Source organism: Schistocerca americana, chromosome 1 (assembly GCF_021461395.2).
Source record: "Schistocerca americana isolate TAMUIC-IGC-003095 chromosome 1, iqSchAmer2.1, whole genome shotgun sequence".
Taxonomy (NCBI): Eukaryota; Metazoa; Arthropoda; class Insecta; order Orthoptera; family Acrididae; genus Schistocerca; species Schistocerca americana.
Window position 1 is genome coordinate 847,885,428 of NC_060119.1, and position 21,601 is coordinate 847,907,028.

The 21,601-nt window shown below is 43.6% G+C and overlaps 1 pseudogene; it reads left to right on the top strand.

The window, feature by feature from the left end:
- Positions 1-19,701: 19,701 nt before the first annotated feature.
- LOC124559774 lies at positions 19,702-19,818 on the top strand (annotated as a pseudogene).
- The last annotated feature ends 1,783 nt before the right edge of the window (positions 19,819-21,601 follow it).

Below are 21,601 nucleotides of genomic sequence, written 5' to 3' on the forward strand. Positions count from 1 at the left end.
TGTTAAACATTGACAGTTTGAGTTCTGCTATACACACTCTTAATTCTTAAGTAGGAGGCAGAAGGATAATTATGTAGAACGAAAATGTTCTGTAGGTGATGTGGCACTTTATATACCGTCACTCGGCTTCTAGACGGTTTACCGCTTCCGGTTTCAGGCGAATCTACTAAGACACTGATCACTTATGCAAAGAAAGTTATCTTTATGAGGTAATGCCTAATAGGTATGCAACACACCCTAGTAGTTTTACAACCCTAGTTCCTCCAAAAAGGCTGTCGCGAATCCTGATAACAGTGCAACAGAGCTAGCCCTCCAGTCGCTATACTATGAAGTTGTAGCACATTCCATATTCAACATGGTGTTACTAAGTTGCCTTGGTCTATTTTAGATACCAGAGGAAGAAAGATGTTCCTACTTCCAGAAGCGGTGCGTGCGATGATCTGGAACTTCCAGGCAGATTAGGACCATGTGCTGGAACTGGGCTCGGACCTTGGCCCCTTGCATTTCACGGAGAAGTGGTCAGGCGGCTGAACTGTTCAATCAGCCATGTCATCCTCCACACGTCGCCGAAGTCCTCTTGCGTACGTTGCCGGAGTAGCGCTTCTGGAAGAAGTGATACTGCGTAGGCTGGCTTACCAACAGCTTAGAGGCATGTCTCCAGAAAACATTTTCACACTGATTTGAAACTTGGCAGATTAAAATTTCGTGCCAAACCAAAACTCGAACCTGGGATGTCTTCCCTCTGTGGGCAAGTGCTGTACTGAGCGAGCTATCTTTCTTTTCTTACTCTTGCCTCACATTTTTAGTGGTTTATCGATTCAGCCATCTTTACTCACTTCTTTTTACTTCTCTTTCCTTTCGCTCTACAGTTGTGCTTCTTCGCTATATTTTTCTTAAAGGAAAATTTCCGGTAGCCGATATAGTGTCAGAACGTTTCCTTTCAGTTGTCAGAGCTCCTTTAGAAACGGGATGCTTCTCCGCGAAGCAAATTAAATGTAACGTATTCTTATAAAATAATAATTATTTTTTTTGGTAAACTTACAACTATGTCCTTCACGACAAATAAATTAATGTTTTTCTCTCCCATTAAGACAAATATCACATCGTAAAAAGGACGAAACTTAAATGCAGAGAACATGTAAACTTAATTTCCTTTTCACGAAGTGACTGTTATATCTCAACATTTGTCAGAAACTTAGCGCGTTTGATTAAGATATTTGAAGGATGGGAACCGTAAACAACAACTGAGTTTTCTAGCGCAAGTATAAATCTCAATTAGCGTTTTTTGTGTTTTTAGGTTGTTAACATAAATTGTCTGTGATGGTTAGATAAGCTTTATGTATGTATCAAAAGTCAAACTCTAACTCTTATCATTTGGTGGAAACGAGGTTTCTTTACAATTTTAGGCCTAACATTGATATTTCTCTTTGCTCTTCGTGTTGTGTTATTTATTGTTTATATTTTGCTCCCAGTTTCAGGTTTGTTACCGTTTTCCATCTAATTTTCTTCAGGTGATCCTGGATAGCTCTGCGTGATATTTCATAAGTTTAGCGCTTCCTTCTGTTACGCGGTTTTCTCCATTGTCTTCTTGTTGCGAAGTCGAGGTTAGGCTTCAGTATACGGTCTCAGTATTTTGCTTCCCAGCCTTTTTTCAGCTAGAGGAATTTTTTAACATGCTGCACAGAACTAGGTGTCGTATCATTATTTCTGTTTTCCCTTTTATAATTTCTTGATATTCGAGGTACTAGTTTGTATTTCTCTTCTTAGCTTCTTCAGTGCTTAGATATTTTATACAAGGCACTGTTGTTGCTTTCTACTTGCGCGATGAGGATTTTGAAGACTGCCGCATTGTGGCAGAGACTTTGTTACGTACATTTTCCACGCATTTTTCTAGGATGGCGCCTTCATCGGTCATAGACTCGCATTTGTTTTCTGTATACAGAGTATAGTTATTTTCAGTGTTTTTCAGCTGTTCTTTGCTTTCACTAGGGATTGCTGCCATCTCCATATGGTCTCCTACTTCCAAAGGCGCATTCTCATGTTTCTCATCAAGTGTGTTATCAGTGACACCGATAGCATCCTCGCTGACTCATTTACTTTCATTGTCAGCTTTATCGCTCTCATATTCAATTCTCTTACTCTTTGGTGATCGTTTCCGTGACTTCTTCATTCACATTTCCATCACTTCCAAGCCCCAGTGCACCCTTAGAGGGGTAAATCCACTCTAGCAAAACAGTGCCATATGTCATTACTCCTGGTTGATAGTTTCCAATAGGAAATTGTTCAGAGTGCCTACGGTCCCAATTTTTCCTCAGATGTTCAACCGAATTGCATATGGAGCAAGTGCGAGTTTGGGTTTCATACGCAACACACGTCCTAGGACCAATTACAGCCACAAACGAGAGTATGTGCTTTTTCAGTTCCACTTTGACTGTTCAGTTGCCGTTTAACCAGTCATAGGAAAAGTTTTCGGACTACACTTCTTCTCCGATATCGTAAACTCAGCCGTATAAGCTTACCCACTCATCTTTTCTACGGGCACTTCGAATAGTAAATTACAGTCTCTCACCGGTATCTAGGCATGATCTGCATACATTATTAACATTGTGGTAACAGAACCATCATTATGACCGAGGGCCAGACTATTCATTCTTGAACGTCGTTTTTTGTGGATTTCATATATTTACAATTTAGGTTAATCTGAGTACGTGTGGGGGTCCAGTGCAGTCGTCAGGACTGTGCCGAGCAGTGCGATGGAGTGATGAAGATCTGTTTACGCTCGAGAACGTCAAGAAAACGTTATTCACTGTGACATGTTTACTGTCCAGAAATAGAGATCTGTTTTCCCAGGGCGCTGGCAGTTTATTCTGGCCGGTAGTGCGCGGACCTCGTCGGTAATAGCAGACAAACGTCCGACTTGTAGTACTGCTGCATAGTGGATGGTTCGTGTGACAGTAGTTACGGCGTCAGAGCTGCTCGTTGCCTTCCCCGGTGTTGTTGCCGGCGCGGCCCTCGCTGTACGACGATGGACAGCAGCTCTGTGAGCTGATCTGTGAAGCGGCTTCCTCGGTGTCGATGACGTCTGCCCAGGAGACTTGCACTACAACCCAGCCTGAAGTACTCGCTGCCATGAGGATCTCGACCCGTGGGTTCCCACTCGCAGACAGGGGTCGGCAGCATTAGTGGCGGCTGCAGGAATGGGTCAAGTAACAACAGTGGTCTCCATTACGATGGTGACAGAATACAGCTTCTTGGCTCCGCTGGTCAAGCCTCCAGTAGGCCAGCAGGTTGGTGGCGGTCTCTAGACCCATCAGTGATGAACTTAAAGTTGGCATTCTAGCGTGCAATGGAATAGTCTCTCTAGCGAAACTTGCAGCTCCATAGATCAATGTAGATGACTAGCGCCACAGAAGTTTGACTTACATAGCCTCCACAATCCACATGGCAGCTGCAGATGACTTCATTGATTAAGAGAGGCGCAGTATTTATGCTGTCGCTTCCGGTGTACTCTGCTGTGGTGGAGGTATCAATGACATCATATGTACTAGTTTTCCCATTTGGTGAGCTTTACTGACGGCTTCACACGTTCGTCTTTTAGACACTCTTTTCCGCTGTGCCACTGGCTGACTAGTTTCCGCTGTATTGTATCTGGGCCTTCTCGTGACCCTCTGCTTGTCTCCAGTATGACGGCATCTTATTGTTGCTATGACTTCACTGTGTTTCGCTCGTGGAGTTGGGCGATCGGCCAGACCTGCGTGTCGCAGTCGCTTCAGTTCAAATGGCTCTGAGCACTATGGGACTCAACATCTGAGGTCATCAGTCCCCTAGAACTTAGAACTACTTAAACCTAACTAACCGAAGGACATCACACACATCCATGCCCGAGGCAGGATTCGAACCTGCGACCGTAGCGGTCGCGCGGTTCCAGACTGTAACGCCTAGAACCGCTCGGCCACAACGGCCGGCAGTCGCTTCAGTGTTCACCTCGACATGATCAGTATTTCTCACTAGATCGCAGTATTGAATCATGTGGCTTGGCTTCCAGCTTAGCAAGTGAGGAACTTCAACGAATTTTTAGTGTTCGCCTGAATTACTGTTCTGCGCAAAACATCTTCCCCTGCCTTCAAAAAAATTAACTTCGAATTTTTCAGCTTGGAGCATTTCTGTAACAACTTCATTATATACAATTTACACTAATATTTATGCAGCGTTCAATTTAATTACCCTTCCATACTCACGGTCTCCATCACATGATTTCTTTGATTAATCCATATTTATAAAGCATTACATTCTAAGTCCAATACATGGAGTTAATAATCGTGATTTTTTTCGAAGCTGTTTCTTACTCACTAATACAAAATTTCCATACAATTTCACGTTTATGTAATAGTTTACCCGTAAACTCTTACTATTCCTTAGCCTTAATTACAAACCAATCAATGGGTATTTGGTGCACAGGTAAATCTGGGTGATAATTTCATTTGAAAGAGAAATAGATTACACAAATCGCAATCAGAACCCCTACAGCGTTTGGATGTAGTCATGATACTGTGTAGTTGCTCTGCTGTAAGTTCCTTCCTGTGTTGCAACTAGTTTAGTGAGTGAACGAAGGTTGTCCGGGTGTAGGGTATTTTTTTTAGGAAAGTTAGTTTTGGAGAGGCAGCATCAATAGCGGTTTCTCGGGCGTATACGACGTATGTTCTGTCCACTTCGATGTCTCTGTGTAGAGACTGTAGCTGACGAAATGTTGTGCCTCTTATGTCACAAGCAGTACCATTTACTGGTACTCTGCTGTTCCGTAATTCCATTCTAGTCATGCCCTTTAGTTTCCAGTGTTCATAATAATTTACAGTTACTATTTACGGAGAAAAAAATGGAGTATACCCAGTGGGTGCCTTCTCTCTCGAAATGCGGATACAGCGTTAACACTTCTCTTCATCTTGGCCTAGGAATACCTGTACTTCGAATATTTGTACGTCAGCCTGGATCAGTCTACTCGGGCAGATCGTAATACTTTCCCTCTGACAGCCGATAAGTCTTCCAATGACGTCATAGAGTAGCCGTCCCTTTGCTCCTACATTATTAACCCTTAGTTGGTTTGTTCCTGTACCCGTCTCCCTGCTATCTCCCACGTCACTAGACAGGGGTGTACTGTAAAGCGTTCACACCCGCTACTGGGAATGGAATTACCACACGTAACCTTGCACCATCAGTACTCATTTCCTTCGGGTAGTTCCACTACGTGCCGTGGTTCTGCTGTGGATTTCTTTCAGGCTTTAAAAATTTCTGTGATGGCAACAGTGTAGAACCTAATTCTCCATGAATGGCATGATGTACTGCCTCTTGTAATGTAATCACTCCCGTCCTTACGTCATTCTGTCTGTCTGTTAACACTTGCAGAAACCTGGCCACAGACATTCTTCCATTCAATGCATTCAGTCGATTTTGCACTGCTTCTGTATCGCTGTTTAAAGCCCGTACGGTATGTCCAGTACTTCGCACTAGTTCGATAGTTAATTCTCTCACTGTCTTTGTATTATGCAGCACATGCCACTGCTCCAGGTTTGACAGTTCGATGGTATGCCATTTACCGTGTGTAGTGCCCCTTTTGCAATATTCACCATTATCGAGGTGAAACATAAATAAAAATGACTGTATGTGACTCAAAATGAATTGCAAACATCGATTTATCTGCGAAAGGTAATAACACTAACTGTAAAAATATACGATATAGATCGATAGATGCAGAAAAGACATTATTTTTATTGTATGAGATTACAATGTGTAAGTAATTAAAAGAAGTATTATCATCTTTGTAAGAGGATAAAGTACAATGCAATGCTCATTCTTCTGTCTAGTCTGTTTTGTTCTGTTCGTTCTGGTGTTAGCTGGAATAAGGTACGCAAGCTATTGTGCTGCGCTAGCATTTGTTTCTGTCGTAACGTAATTGCAAATACTTAAAGGTATAAACTGTGTCCTAGTAAGAATATATTAGTATAAAGTGATCTCCGTGTGTTATTTCAAGAACCTACGCCACATTTATCTTATGAATAGAATATTTAATGAAAATTATTTAGCATGTTTCCAGCTGCTGCGGAGCGAGTAACAGTGATCTCTGACTGTTAACAATTAGCCGCCATTACGCGGTACATTTAAAAATATTTTTTCACAGCACAGTGTCTAATAGCCGGAGCGGAAGAAATTATGTAAAAATATTCAGTGAGATTAATTGAAGGAATCCAGTAAAATAATTTTATTAAAACATGTATATTTTCTGTGATAGTGAACTGGAGCTGAGTAATACTACGCTATTGCATTTACAGTAATTTGTAGGGAGCCTGGCGCCCGATAAAACCAGATATAATACGTAATTGGCAACCTACGAAATTCATTATTTTGCTTTTTATATCTCTTTTGTATTTTTTTGAAAACTAACTTCACTAAAACTCAGTGACATATCACGATAAATCAAAGGACAAACAAATTTACTGGGAGAGTGTTTCCTCTAAATAAATAGTTCCATTAGTTTTTTAAGAGATATAATAAATAGCCCCTGTTACGTGGGGCCCGAAGAGATAAAATATTTTTTTTTAGGATTTGTATGTATGTAATTGTTAACATGTAGTGTATGTATTCTAATGTCTATCAAATTCCATTTCATGTATAAACTTGAACGAGGAAAGCGGAGAAGAACTGTATAGACCCTAAGAGGACGAGATAGCAAAAATAAAAGAAAAGAAAAAAGGAAAGGAAGGTAAGGACCACTATGCATAAAAGCTTGCTACATAGGCCCGTATGATCAAAGTATAGTATCATAGATGGTACATGGTGTACAGTGCTGTAGATATTAATATTTTGTGATTTTGGAAACAATAAGCAGTTTGACTTATGAACTTAGTCCGCATTTGTAGTTTGGAACAATTTTTGTAGTTAGCCCAGTGAAAGTTATCGTCATTACGGGAAAAGTTGGACGTGTGTTAGATTTACAAAATGGTTCAAATGGCTCTGAGCACTATGGGACTTAACATCTATGGTCATCAGTCCCCTAGAACTTAGAACTACTTAAACCTAACTAACCTAAGGACAGCATCACGAGGCAGAGAAAATCCCTGACCCCGCCGGGTTAGATTTACAACCAGATAATGTGTCCAGTGTTACAAATAATGTGCAATTATTGAGCGATATGCATAGTGACACTGACTTACTAAATATTAATAGTGGTCGGAGGGGGGGGGGGGAGAAAATGTAAACAATGTAGTTTCCGGTGATATGCCAGGAAGTAGCCAGCAGACGAAAACAGTAAAACCGATAGGTGCCTCTAGTAGGGCTAGTGATAATTTTCCAATGATTAGAACAACTACACACCAATACCGGATCCATTTGCTGAATTTTTACGGAAGTTAGAGAAAAAGAGTCAACAGCTAGTCAATCAGATAAGGGAACAAAACGAAGAAAGAGAGAGATTGAGGGAAGAGAGGAATGAACAGCTAGTCAATCAGATAAGGGAACAAAACGAAGAAAGAGAAAAGGTCTTAATAGAAAGTATAGGTACAATGTTCGAAAAGATACATTCAGAAATGACAGAAATAAAGAAAGCCCATGCCGAACTGCCGAACATTGTAAGCAACAAAACACAAGATGTGCAAACGCTTCAGACAGGAGATACAGTCATCAGGGACGAAGTAGAACAGCTTGCGAACCGAATGGACAATTTAGAAATGACACAAAAAGAAGCCATAGAAACGCATTTAAACGATCAAGCCCAGAAAGTAGAAAAAGAGTTCCACGACTGGCTCACTGAAAAAGAAAGCCAGATCACAGAACGTGTAGAAAGCAAAATACAGTCTGCTCAGCGAAAAGAAAGTAACGGAGCATCTGTTTGTAACAACCCACAGTAGACACGCTACCACTCGCAGGTGGAAAAAGCAAAGCGAGATACAAATTGCCAGTACCGCTGCGGTTGCAAGTAATAACACTTGTTGTTGTTGTGGTCTTACTGATTTGATGCAGCTCTCCATGCTGCTCTATCCTGTACAAGCTGTTTCATGTCTCAGTACCTACTGCAACCTACATCCTTCTGAATCTGCTTAGTGTATTCATCTCTTGGTATCCCTCTACGATTTTTACCCTCCACGCTGCCCTCCAATACTAGATTGGTGATCCCTTGATGCCTCAGAACATGTCCTACCAACCGATCCCTTCTTCTGGTCAAGTTGTGCCACAAACTTCTCTTCTCCCCAATCCTATTCAATACTTCCTCATTAGTTATGTGATCTACCCATCTAATCTTCAGCATTCTTCTGAAGCACCACATTTCGAAAGCTTCTATTCTCTTCTTGTCCAAACTATTTATCGTCCATGTTTCACTTCCATACATGGCTACACTCCATACGAATACTTTCAGAAATGACTTCCTGACACTTAAATCAATACTGGATGTTAACAAATTTCTCTTCTTCAGAAACGCTTTCCTTGCCATTGCCAGCCTACATTTTATATCCTCTCTACTTCGACCATCATCAGTTATTTTCCTCCACAAATACCAAAACTCCTTTACTACTTTGTGTCTCATTCCCTAATCTAATTCCCTCAGTATCACCCGATTTAATTTGACTACATTCCATTATCCTCGTGTAGCTTTTTTTCATGTTCATCTTATAGCCTCCTTTCAAGACACTGTCCATTCCGTTCAACTGCTCTTGCGAGTCCTTTACTGTCTCTAACAGAATTACAAAGTTTTTATTTCTTCTCCATGAATTTTAATACCTACTCCGAATTTTTCTTTTGTTTCCTTTGCTGCTTGCTCAATATACAATTTGAATAACATCGGGGATAGGCTACAACCCTGTCTCACTCCCTTCCCAACCACTGCTTCCCTTTCATGCCCCTCGACTCTTATAACTGCCATCTGCTTTCTGTACAAATTGTAAATAGCCTTTCGCTCCCTGTATTTTACCCCTGCCACCTTCAGAATTTGAAAGAGAGTATTCCAATCAACATTGTCAAAAGCTTTCTGTAAGTATACGAATGCTAGAAACGTAGGTTTGCCTTTCTTTAATCTATTTTCTAAGATAAGTCGTAGGGTCGGAATTGCCTCACGTGTTCCAACACTTCTACGGAATCCAAACTGATCTTCACCGAGGTCGGCTTCTTGATGAATATGCTGCTTGAAAGTGTTTCTGGCATGGAGCAGGATGTATTGATCATTTTAGAACGAATTTTGGGCAGCGTAACGTGCCTTCATCATCAGGTTCCTCCTGTTGACTGCCATCCTGGATGTATACCAGTCGTGTTCCCTCCTCCACTGATCTCGCGCATGGAGCGCGCTGTGTGGCGGCTGCAGTGGTATTGGTAACCCACATTCGGGACTGGAGCTGGGGTCCTCTGTCTACGCTCCGCATTACCATGCTCAGCATTCTGTTTCTTCTGCGCTTGGAGAACTTTCATTGACGTTGTTGATGAGATTCTTTTGTATCCAGATTTCGATAGCCTTCTTGTATACACAGTGTCAATAGTGGAATATGTTGTGCAAAATTTTTGTATCATCGTATTTCATTTTGTGGTTGGTTTCAACGCAACGTTTAGCATTTGCTGATTTTTTGGGCTGCTGGAGGTCGGCGTGCTGTTTGTGTTCCGTGAACCTCTCTTCAGTTGTGCGAATGGTTTGTCTAACATATGCATTCCCGCACTCGCATGGTATGTAATTCGCTCCAGTTTTACGTATCTTTTACTGTTTCTAAAATGGATTGGATCTTTACCGGCGGTCAGTGGTCTGCGTGACGACCCAGACATTGTCGTCCTCGCAGCAGATAAGGAAACATAAACGTCTTACTAACTGACGCAGAATGCAAAGAGAAAATGTAACAACTCATAGACGACGCAGCTTACAAGATGATGATGACGGATCCAACCAGGCGGATGCACCGCAAGACGATTGAACTCCTTCGAAGTACTTTTACAGAAGAGACAACGAAGAAACTTCGGACAAGTGCTGCCGCATCGCCTAGGCTCTACGAGTTTCCTAAGGTACACAAAGAGGACATCCTTCTAAGACCAGTAGTAAGTACAAGAGCTAATATAACAACTTACGAAACACTTGACGTCAAGTTTTGAGCCCGTTGGTTGGCAAATCAGAGCGCATCACGAACTCGGCTCAGTTCGTAAAACGTCTACGGAAATTGGATTGGACAGCTCAGATCTCATGGTTAGTTTCGACGTTGTGTCAGTTTTCACGAGAGTTGCTCTCAAGGAGTCGCTGGAACTTAATAAAAAGAAATTTGGGCCCTTATTCATCAAACTTCATATCCACATATTTTCTTTATGATGGACGTTATTGTGAACAGACAGAACGCGTACCTATGGATAGTCCTCTCTCATCTGTGTTGGTCAATATGTACACAGAGGACTTTGAGGACAAAGCCCGAGACTCAGAACCATTAACATCGAGTCTTTTACAGATATATTGACGATACGTTCGCTATTTAGCCTTACTGGAGAGATGTGCTTCAACTTTTCTTGCAACACCTGAACTCTATACACAACCAAATTCAATTCACTATGGAGAAGGAGCAAAACGGTCAGCTTCTGTTCTAGGATATTTTGGTACGAAGAAAACCGAACTGAGCAATGGGACACAGTCTACCGGAAGAAAACCACATAGATCGTTACCTTCACGCCTCTAGCTCTTATCGCCCATCACAAAATTACTGAGTGCTAAACGCGCTTTTCCACATAGCTCACGTGCTCCTCGACAAAGAAAGCTTAAAACCGGAAATGCATCACATCAGGGATGTGTTCCAGAAAACAGCTACAGCGGCCGCCGAATTCGACGTGCCTTCAAGCAAAGGGCCACACCACAGGCAACACTCGATTAAGACCAACTGAAAAAGACAGAATACATTCCATAAGTGAGCAACGTATCTGGAAAAATCGGTAGAATTTTGCGACGACAAAATATCAGATGTGTGTACCGCCCGCTGGCGACGACCAAATCCCTTTAAGGGACAGTAAAAGACGACCTGGTACTCCGTAAATCTGGAGTGTATTACATACCATGTGAGTGTGGGAACGCGTATGTCAGGCAGACCATTCGAACAACTGATAAAATGTGCACGGAACACACACAGCTTACCAACCTCCAGCAACCCACAAAGTTCAGAATGAAACGTGAGGATACAAAAATTCTGCAGAACAAATTCCACTATTGGGTCTGTGCATACAAGGATGCTATCGATTTCAGGCTACATGAGAACCTATCAACAAGGACAATATCCATTCATCTTAGTCAAGTGTGGGCTCCAGCACTGAAAATTCTTCAAACGCCGCTGAAACGGAATATCGAGGATGGCGAAGGTGGAGCACAGACTCAGGACGCGTCCGTGAGCTACCCCCACCACTCCGGTTGGCACGTTGCACAGTCCGGAATGGTATTTGAACACTTGGTCAGTGGAGAAGGGAGACGACCAGTATATATATCTTACTCATTGGTCGTGGACATCAGTCAGCAGGAGTAATTGATGATGATGGCATGTGACACCGTCGAAAATTTGTTCTACAACGATCAATCAATCCGGCTGCATACCTGAGAGACTTTCAAGCATGTTCTCTATTATCTGCACTCTGACTAAGGATACAGCCAACCCCCGTACTTTTTGCATTGCAGGATAGAATTAAGTGGTTTTCAAAGATTGGATGTATGAGAACTGGACGTAATGTCGACACTTGTGTCAGAATGTGGAAGATAATTTGACTTTCGGTAGACCATTCAATTTTTGCACCTTTTTTATAACCAATGGTTCAAAGATTCGGTACTTTCAGCAAAGTTCTTTTCAAATTTAAGATAACAGTTGAAAGAGCCAAAAATGATTGCATGTGTTAAGCTGTCTGCAGTGGCAAGGTATTCCGAGCTGCTAAAATTAAGTGTGGATCTGTTCTCGCACCTGCCTGACTAATTGTGTAACCAAGATAATTTACCTTCATTGCTGAAAAATTACATTAATCAATGCTTATGTTCAATCATGCTATCTTGGTCCTCTGAACACTTCCTCCAGCCATCCTGTATGTTCTCCCAGGTCACCTGAAAACGTTATGGAGTGAACAGGATGAACCATACATTGTCTTAGCATCAGTCCTCTAGTTCTCATTCAACAATCTTTGAAATGTGGCGGAAGAATTCCTGAGTCTGAATGGTATTTGAACGTACTGTAAATGACCGCAGGGGATAGTAAAAGCTGTCTTTGGCCAATCTTCTGGCGCTACCTCCATGTGATGATACCCACACTTCAAATACATGGTGGAGAAATATATTTACACTGACCAAAGTTTAATTTTACTACGCACCCTGTCAGCGAAATATGCTAGGCGCATCTGCGGCCTCCTTCACCACGTATAACAATAGGACACTTAAGTAAATCAGCCGTATATCGCTCGTTTACATTACAGGCAGCATTTTTCACAGCAAGCACACATTCCTCTAACTGTCGTGTTCGAGAACACGCCGCAGCAACTAGCTCCTTATTCCTTGCTGCGCTGCATTCCTCGGATCCGGGAAGCTCAGGACCGTCCGCTGCTGCAGCCGGAACGATGCTGCGTGCTAACAGTTAATGCGCATCAGCCTCGGCCCTCCGAGTGCCAGGCTGCCTCGCAGCTCCGCCACGCATTCCATGCTTCGTGTCCTCAGGAGGCGGTCCTCACTCTTGAAGCTGCTGGTATAATTACATTCGATGACCGATTCCCAACTGCCTCCGCTCCACAGCGGTTGCCTGTCGCCGAACGGTGGTGGCACTCCGAGCACTTGCCGCCCTCTGTTCGCGACCATTCACTTGTTACCCTGTCAAATGGTTCAAATGGCTCTGAGCACTATGGGACTCAACTTCTGAGGTCATCAGTCCCCTAGAACTTAGAACTACACTCCTGGAAATTGAAATAAGAACACCGTGAATTCATTGTCCCAGGAAGGGGAAACTTTATTGACACATTCCTGGGGTCAGATACATCACATGATCACACTGACAGAACCACAGGCACATAGACACAGGCAACAGAGCATGCACAATGTCGGCACTAGTACAGTGTATATCCACCTTTCGCATCAATGCAGGCTGCTATTCTCCCATGGAGACGATCGTAGAGATGCTGGATGTAGTCCTGTGGAACGGCTTGCCATGCCATTTCCACCTGGCGCCTCAGTTGGACCAGCGTTCGTGCTGGACGTGCAGACCGCGTGAGACGACGCTTCATCCAGTCCCAAACATGCTCAATGGGGGACAGATCCGGAGATCTTGCTGGCCAGGGTAGTTGACTTACACCTTCTAGAGCACGTTGGGTGGCACGGGATACATGCGGACGTGCATTGTCCTGTTGGAACAGCAAGTTCCCTTGCCGGTCTAGGAATGGTAGAACGATGGGTTCGATGACGGTTTGGATGTACCGTGCACTATTCAGTGTCCCCTCGACGATCACCAGTGGTGTACGGCCAGTGTAGGAGATCGCTCCCCACACCATGATGCCGGGTGTTGGCCCTGTGTGCCTCGGTCGTATGCAGTCCTGATTGTGGTGCTCACCTGCACGGCGCCAAACACGCATACGACCATCATTGGCACCAAGGCAGAAGCGACTCTCATCGCTGAAGACGACACGTCTCCATTCGTCCCTCCATTCACGCCTGTCGCGACACCTCTGGAGGCGGGCTGCACGATGTTGGGGCGTGAGCGGAAGACGGCCTAACGGTGTGCGGGACCGTAGCCCAGCTTCATGGAGACGGTTGCGAATGGTCCTCGCCGATACCCCAGGAGCAACAGTGTCCCTAATTTGCTGGGAAGTGGCGGTGCGGTCCCCTACGGCACTGCGTAGGATCCTACGGTCTTGGCGTGCATCCGTGCGTCGCTGCGGTCCGGTCCCAGGTCGACGGGCACGTGCACCTTCCGCCGACCACTGGCGACAACATCGATGTACTGTGGAGACCTCACGCCCCACGTGTTGAGCAATTCGGCGGTACGTCCACCCGGCCTCCCGCATGCCCACTATACGCCCTCGCTCAAAGTCCGTCAACTGCACATACGGTTCACGTCCACGCTGTCGCGGCATGCTACCAGTGTTAAAGACTGCGATGGAGCTCCGTATGCCACGGCAAACTGGCTGACACTGACGGCGGCGGTGCACAAATGCTGCGCAGCTAGCGCCATTCGACGGCCAACACCGCGGTTCCTGGTGTGTCCGCTGTGCCGTGCGTGTGATCATTGCTTGTACAGCCCTCTCGCAGTGTCCGGAGCAAGTATGGTGGCTCTGACACACCGGTGTCAATGTGTTCTTTTTTCCATTTCCAGGAGTGTATATTTAATTGATTAACGTTCCTAAGTTCACAGATTAAAGCGCGAGAAAAGGCAGTGTAAATGTTAAATACTGGTACATGAACAACCGATGTAACCGCCAGAATGTTGAATGCAAGCATGCAGATGTGCATGAATTCTGTCATACAGATGCCGGATGGCAGTTTGTGGTATGGATTTCCATGCTTCTTGAACTTGGTCGGTCAGTACAAGGACGGTTAATATTGGTTATGGATGTCGTTGGCGTTGTAGTCCGATGATGTAACGTACGTGCTTGATTGCAGACAGCTGTCTGTGAATGTGCTCCACAACAAGTTGAATCACCAGACAGACGTTTGCAGTCAGAATGTGTGGGATACCCACGAGGGTGCTCCTGCTGCCGTACGAAATCGCTCCCCAGACCATAACTCCAGGTGTAAGTGCAGGGTGTCCAGTACACAGACAGCAGGGTTGCAGGCACTCACCTCGCCTTCCTCTGACCAACACACAGCCATCAGTAGCACCGAGACAGAATCGGCTTTCACCTCAAAACACTACAGACCTCCAATCCACTCAGATCCACTCAGTAATAAGCTATCGCTTGACACCACTGAAGTCGCAAATGGTGGTGGTTTGGTGTCAGTGGAGTGTACGCTACAGGGCTGGCTCGGAGTTGTCCTTGAAGGAACCAGTTTGTAACAGTTCGGTGTGTCACTGTGGTGCCAACTGTTGCTCGAATTGCAGCTGCAGACGGAGAATGATGTGCCACAGTCATACGTCTAACATGACGGACTACCCTCTCGCTAATGCCACGTGGCCGTCCGGAGCCAGTGCTCGTGCGATGTACTGGGTGATCAAAAAGTCAGTATAAATTTGAAAACTGAATAAATCACGGAATAATGTAGATAGAGAGGTACAAATTGACACACATCCTTCGAATGACATGGGGTTTTAATAGAACCAAAAAATACAAAAGTTCAAAAAACGTTCGACAGATGGCGCTTCATCTGATCGGAACAGCAATAATTAGCATAATAAAGTAAGACAAAGTAAAGATGATGTTCTTTACAGGAAGTGCTCAATACGTCCACCATCATTCCTCAACAATAGCTGTAGTCGAGGAGTAATGTTGTGAACAGCACTATAAAGCATGTCCGGAGTTATGGTGAGGCATTGGCGTCGGATGTTGTCTTCCAGCATCCCTAGAGATGTCGGTCGATCACGACACACTTGCAACTTCAGGTAACCCTAAAGCCAATAGTCGCACGGACTGAGGTCTGGGGACCTGGGAGGCCAAGCATGACGAAAGTGGCGGCTGAACACACGATCATCACCAAACGACGCGCGCATGTTATCTTTCACGCATCTGGCAATACTTTGTTTTTTTTTTGTGGTTCTAATAAAGCCCCATCTACATTATTCCGTGGTTTATTATGTTTTCAAATTTATACTGACTTTTTGATCACCCGGTATCTTCCCGTGACCACTGCTGCCAGCAATCATGTGCAGTGGCTGCATTCCTGCCAAGTCGTTGTGCATTATCGTAGAAGGAACATCCAGCTTCTCGTAGCCGTCCTACACGATCTCGTTCAAACTCAATTAGATGTTGATAATGGCGTCTTTGTTGCCTTAAAGGCATTCGACTCACCATGTCCAATCTCAAAGGTAACTAATTCTCACGACAGTTACAGCGCGTATTTAAAGCAAACTTGATTTCGATCCTCACAGTGGCGCTTCTAACGCCACTCTTATGCGACTGGTTCGAAATTTGAATAGACAATCTCTTGAAGATGTAGAAACGCGCCTGTCAACTTTCGTGTATCTCCCACAACTCCTTCTTAGTGTGGGGACATTTTACCGTCAGTGTATTTGAACAAGCACCGCCAGCGGCAGAAAAGATGAATGTACAACAATTCACCGCCCAGTGTTTGTTAAAGTGGAGCTGTTTTATCAGCACACTCCCTAAGGAACCTAACTCGTATTCAGTGAGGACCAGACTTGTCTTTATTAGGTGAGATAAGTTGCTTCGCTAAGCTGAGGGTATCTACTTCTAAATTTATCAAGTTGGCAGCTGCTCTTTATTCGGATTTGCCAATGGAAGAAAGGTACGGCAGAACGATACTGGTAGCAGGAGTACCTTCCGGCACACAGGGTAAGGCGACCTACGCAGTGGAAATGCCGAGTTGTTTGAACGACACTCTTGCGATCGACCTCTTTCGTGAGCGAATTACATTTTATTTTGATTCGAAATTAGGCAAACTATACGTGATATTTTCCTTTATATTCGCGCGTTCAACACGTTAAGAACAACTCCCAGTGTTGTGTTAGACTGGATGTCTTAACCTAATCGCGTAGTGTTTCCAATATTCCGCGAGCACGTCTTTTCTTTATTAGGTGACCGTGTGGAGCAATGTCAAAGGCTTTCCGGAAGTGAAGAAAAATGGGGTCAGCCTGTGCTATGGGTGTTCAGGTGGATCACAGCGAGCTGACTATACTCTCCTGCTTTGTGTGGTTCAACACGTCGCTTTTTATCGTATATTGCTGAAATTTGCGATCCAATCACAGGTTGGACGTAGAACGATGAATTCTCATACGCCCATGTGGGAATTGTCAGTCTCTCTTAACTGCACTGACGCAGTGCGTAGTCAAATAATAAACATGCGTAGATGGGGTCCTGAAAACCGGTTCTTGCAATTTCCTTCGCGGTTTTCTAGCATCTAGCAGTTCAGATTTTGTGACACTTTCCTGTGATTACAACACAATTACAACCTTTCAGAATGCGAGTCTTTTTACACGCTCATTGGTTCCTTCACAGTAAGCATCTACAGTATGATGTATATCCCACGCTCCACCACTATTCACATTTGGCATCTTACCTGTTTAGAGTCAGACAATATGCTTCTAACATTCTGCGTGGTGTCTGTTGTTCTATATCGTGTCTCCCTACCACTTTCGCGCAACGACGCTCTGAGCGTGTTTTTTACGGAATTGACTAGTTTGAACCTGGGACCTGTTGCTGGTAAGGAGACGTCAGACCACACATGACATGTAGAGTTCAGAAGAGTTCAGTGAGACTAGCGATGATATAACCAAATACTTAATGATATCAGCGTCAGCTCCACTGCACTCCCTGTAAAAGAATCTTAATACTAACTAAATGTTCAAGGCTTTCCTATTTTTAGTTAGCTGGTAAAATAACGTCGAAAAATCAGTTAAGTTTACCATTGGAAATTTTATTCTACTCACAAAACATTGTTTATAAATTGCACTATTGATAAAAGGAAATGTTTTAATACAGGATGGTAAAAAGCAACTGCGTTCAACAAAAATGTGAACGAATATTTCCTGAATGGGTTTCCAAGTTCTACAATGGATCGACGGATGACCTATGCCATATCACATCTATAATCTAGGTTTAAATTAAGTTTCACAAAAGAGAAAACTATCAAAATGGTCTACAGTGACCCTCAATTATCTTTAATTACTTATCTAACTTGTCGTAAATTACAGTGGCTGATGTGGCTTCTCAATAACTATATAACAGAAAAATCATCGCGTTTCAGATTTTTACTTCAAGTGGCAAATGTGAACACCATGAGCTTTAATTGACGATCGACACTAGTATTACGCAAAAAGAGGGTGTAACAGATGAGACTTCTGCAGTTATGAGTGAAGCTTTATGCGCTGTTATGCGGCATTGCGTGCGTTCATTACCTTGTCGGTGTTCGTCAGGGGGCGGCGGGCAGCACAGCTCCGCTCACCTCGCCGTCTCGTAAGCAACTCTCTCCTAACTTCTCCTTACTACAATTTACCGAAGTTGGTTTAAAAAAACTATCTGGCTGTGTTTTCATCTGACCAATCAGGGTCTCAGTGTTAACCTTAAGCCCCGCCTACAAAAATTCTGTCTATCCAATGAGAAACGTTAGACTTTTCATGGTGGGGCAATGTTTTTAAAGTTTGCAACGTAACAGAGACGCGAAAAAGTCTCACGCTAAAACTTGCAGCTGGTGTGGCCCTTTTAGTGTTATCGTAAGATCTATACTGTTCTTCTGGAGGGCTCTATCTTTTAACATGGGCTGGGGGGTGGTCCTAGCGGTTAGCTTGCTTAACACGGTTCTGCTCTCGGCTTCTGTTCTCGTTCCTCCCCTCGGAACTGCGTCTGTCTCACGGTGGGAGGGTATGACATGCATTTAGGCATTCTTGTGTTAGTCTGTGGTATTCCATTTGCTCACTCGTTACTCGTATTACTTTGGTTAATTTAATGTCATGATTTATTCGGAGCTATGTGACATACTACTGGATTTGCTTATCATGTCAGGGTTTTCATGGAAGGTGTTGGATTTGCCTGACACCTTACATACTACTACTGAAGGCAAACAAAAGACGGAGCATTCCTTATCAGATGGAATTAATGGTATTAAGACATTTAAAGAAATGGAAATATAAAAGTGTGAGTCTTAATGAAATTTATCGTCAGGACTGCGGCACCATTTAATTACGTACGAATGTAGGAAACGCCTCCGGCATTGTATGCATTCAACGTTCGAGTCTAAAAGCTTCCTTCGGTGCGATTACGGCTTCCTGGTGCTGCTAAAATGAAATTCCTCGACCGCATATCTTGCTGCGAATGTGCCTCTGATACTGCGGGAACAGCTTGATAACAGCCGCGGGAGTTGGCCATATTAAATTCCTCGTAACGCCAGCGGCGACACAAGTAAGTCTAGGGACCTATCACGCGGCTCTACGATAACGTGGTGCAGACAATCAGCCGCTTAGGGACTACAGTCTATGTTTGGACATCTCACGTTCACATTAAATTACTGAAGTGATGGTATCAAATGTATAGCTGCACCAAGCTGTTTATCCCCTGAAAAGTGTAGAAGATGTAAAGTCTCGTAGCTCGTTAGAGACTGCACACAAGAACCTGTCAGACAACTACACGAAATTTATTCGCTGTTGCGAATAAGGACAACCCCCAGCTGCATAATGGAGTGACGACAGTGAAAATTTGTGCCGGACCGGGAATCGAACCCAGATTTCTCGCTTATCGCGAGCGGTCGCTTTACCATTTGACTAGCTGAGCACGACTCACGGCCAAACCGAAACAAACATAAATGTTCATTGTCGTAATTCCATTATACAGCTGGTAGTTGTTGATATTCGCAACTGCGAATAGGTTCCATGTAATTCACAACGGCTTTTGTCGCTGCAGTGCGTGCTCCTTCAGACTTGGCATGCATGTCCGAAGGAATATGGTATCGGAGTTCTGTAACAGTACAAACGATGCAACATCGTACTCATAAGGTAACGAAGGACCATTCTGTTCACAGGAAAAATCCCAGAATTCGCCTGCATGAGGGAAACCACAGAATATATACATTTGCTTAGCGGACGGGGCAACGGCCTTGCCGCAGTGGATACACCGGTTCCCATGAGATCACCGAAGTTAAGCGCTGTTGGGCGTGGCCTGTACTTGGATGGGTGACCATCCAGCCGCCATGCGCTGTTGTCATTTTTCGGGGTGCACTCAGCCTCGTGATGCCAACTGAGGAGCTACTCAACCAAATAGTAGCAGCTTTGGTCAAGAAAACCATCATAACGACCAGGAGAGCGGTGTGATGACCACACGCCCCTCCTACCCGCATCCTCCTCGGAGGATGACACGGCGGTCGGATAGTTCCGGTAGGCCACTAGTGGCCTGAAGACTGAGTTAACGGACGGGGATTTGAGTCCTACTTGTCCTGAATACGAATCCAATGCCTTAATAATTGCCTCATTTCTCTGGCTAGAGTTGTAATAGACATGAACAATAAGGTTTTCTGTAATGCATTCTTCGAGACTTTCGCGGCAACTTCATAACATATTGCCAGTAGACAAATTATACAGTTTCTTCGGTCGACGGCTGTCTGAATTAATCTGAGAATTCAGCAGTACCAATAACGTAACGAGAATTATCAAAAAAATATTGTCAATTGCCCGTGATGTATTGAAACAGGTATACTTTTTTCTGCGATTCTTGAAATACGTCTTCCAATAGTTTCTTTGCTTTGATGTCCCATATACTAAAACGACATCAAAATGAGGACGCTATGACTGAAATTAGTTGAAGTTTGAGTAAGGAAGTTGAAAATGTTAACCACAAGGAAATGCACCAGAATATCAGGAAACCACTCATTCAATAATGCAGAGAAAAAGTTGTCTTGGTGCCAGTAAGAAGATAAACTGGATGGACTACTTATTTTGTCAGAAGAAGCTGATAAGAATTATTTTTTCATAAAAATAAAATTACTACGGAAGAAATTTGTAGTAAATACTGCATGATTTTGCTAATGTGATAACAGATCGAAGAAGTCAGCTTGCGTTCTGCTGTAATACGACTAAATATTTTAATCTAGTTACACACTTGCGGTAGGCTTGCTGCAATCACTGCGACAGAGACAGCTGCTCGGTGTAAATTGTAGTAGCTAAAAACTCACTATGTGCGAGTCTATAGACGACTGAGACCTTTCATTTGTGATAATTAAAACATTATGAATCTGTCTCTGCGAACAGAATCTGCTCCAGCCCTTAAAGGGACGTGTGAGAATGAGAGTGAGCTACTTAAAGGCCGGAGACGTAATACATCATCACCACGGAGGGTAACTCTTTCAAATACGGATCACTATGCGTCAACGTCGTCAGAGATGGAGTGACTTGTAAATCAAGTATAGATTTACCTTTCTTAAAACTATCTTCTAAGATAGGTCAGAGGCCCTGTATTGCCTTTAGTTCTTAAATGTCTCTGGAAACCAAACTGATCTTCTCCGAGGTTGGCCGCTACCAGTCCTCCCATTGTTCCATAAATAATTCTCTTGTCTTCAAATATTTCTTTAATTTTCCTAAAGGAAACATCTATCTTTCCCCTAGTCTCACACGTTAAGGCAGCCTTCCATTTGTTCTCTAGATCAGTCGTTTTGCACTTTGTGTCAATTACATTTTTAGATGTATGTGTTCCCTTTTTCCCGCTTCATCTGTTGTATTTTTACTTTTCTCCCTTTCAGCAATTACATTCAATATCTCTTCTGACATCGAAATATTTCCACTAACCCTTGTCTTTTTCTGTATTTGATGGTCTGCTGCCTTCACTATTTCATTTCTCAAGGCTACTGATCCGTGTGCTAGAACCTAATATATTCCTTTCCCCTGTTGCTCCCAGTCATTGCCTAATACTTCCTATGAAATTCTCCACAAACAGTTATCAGTTCAGTTTATGCTCGTCCCTTCTCCTTAAATTCTTACCGTTATGCACTTTCTTC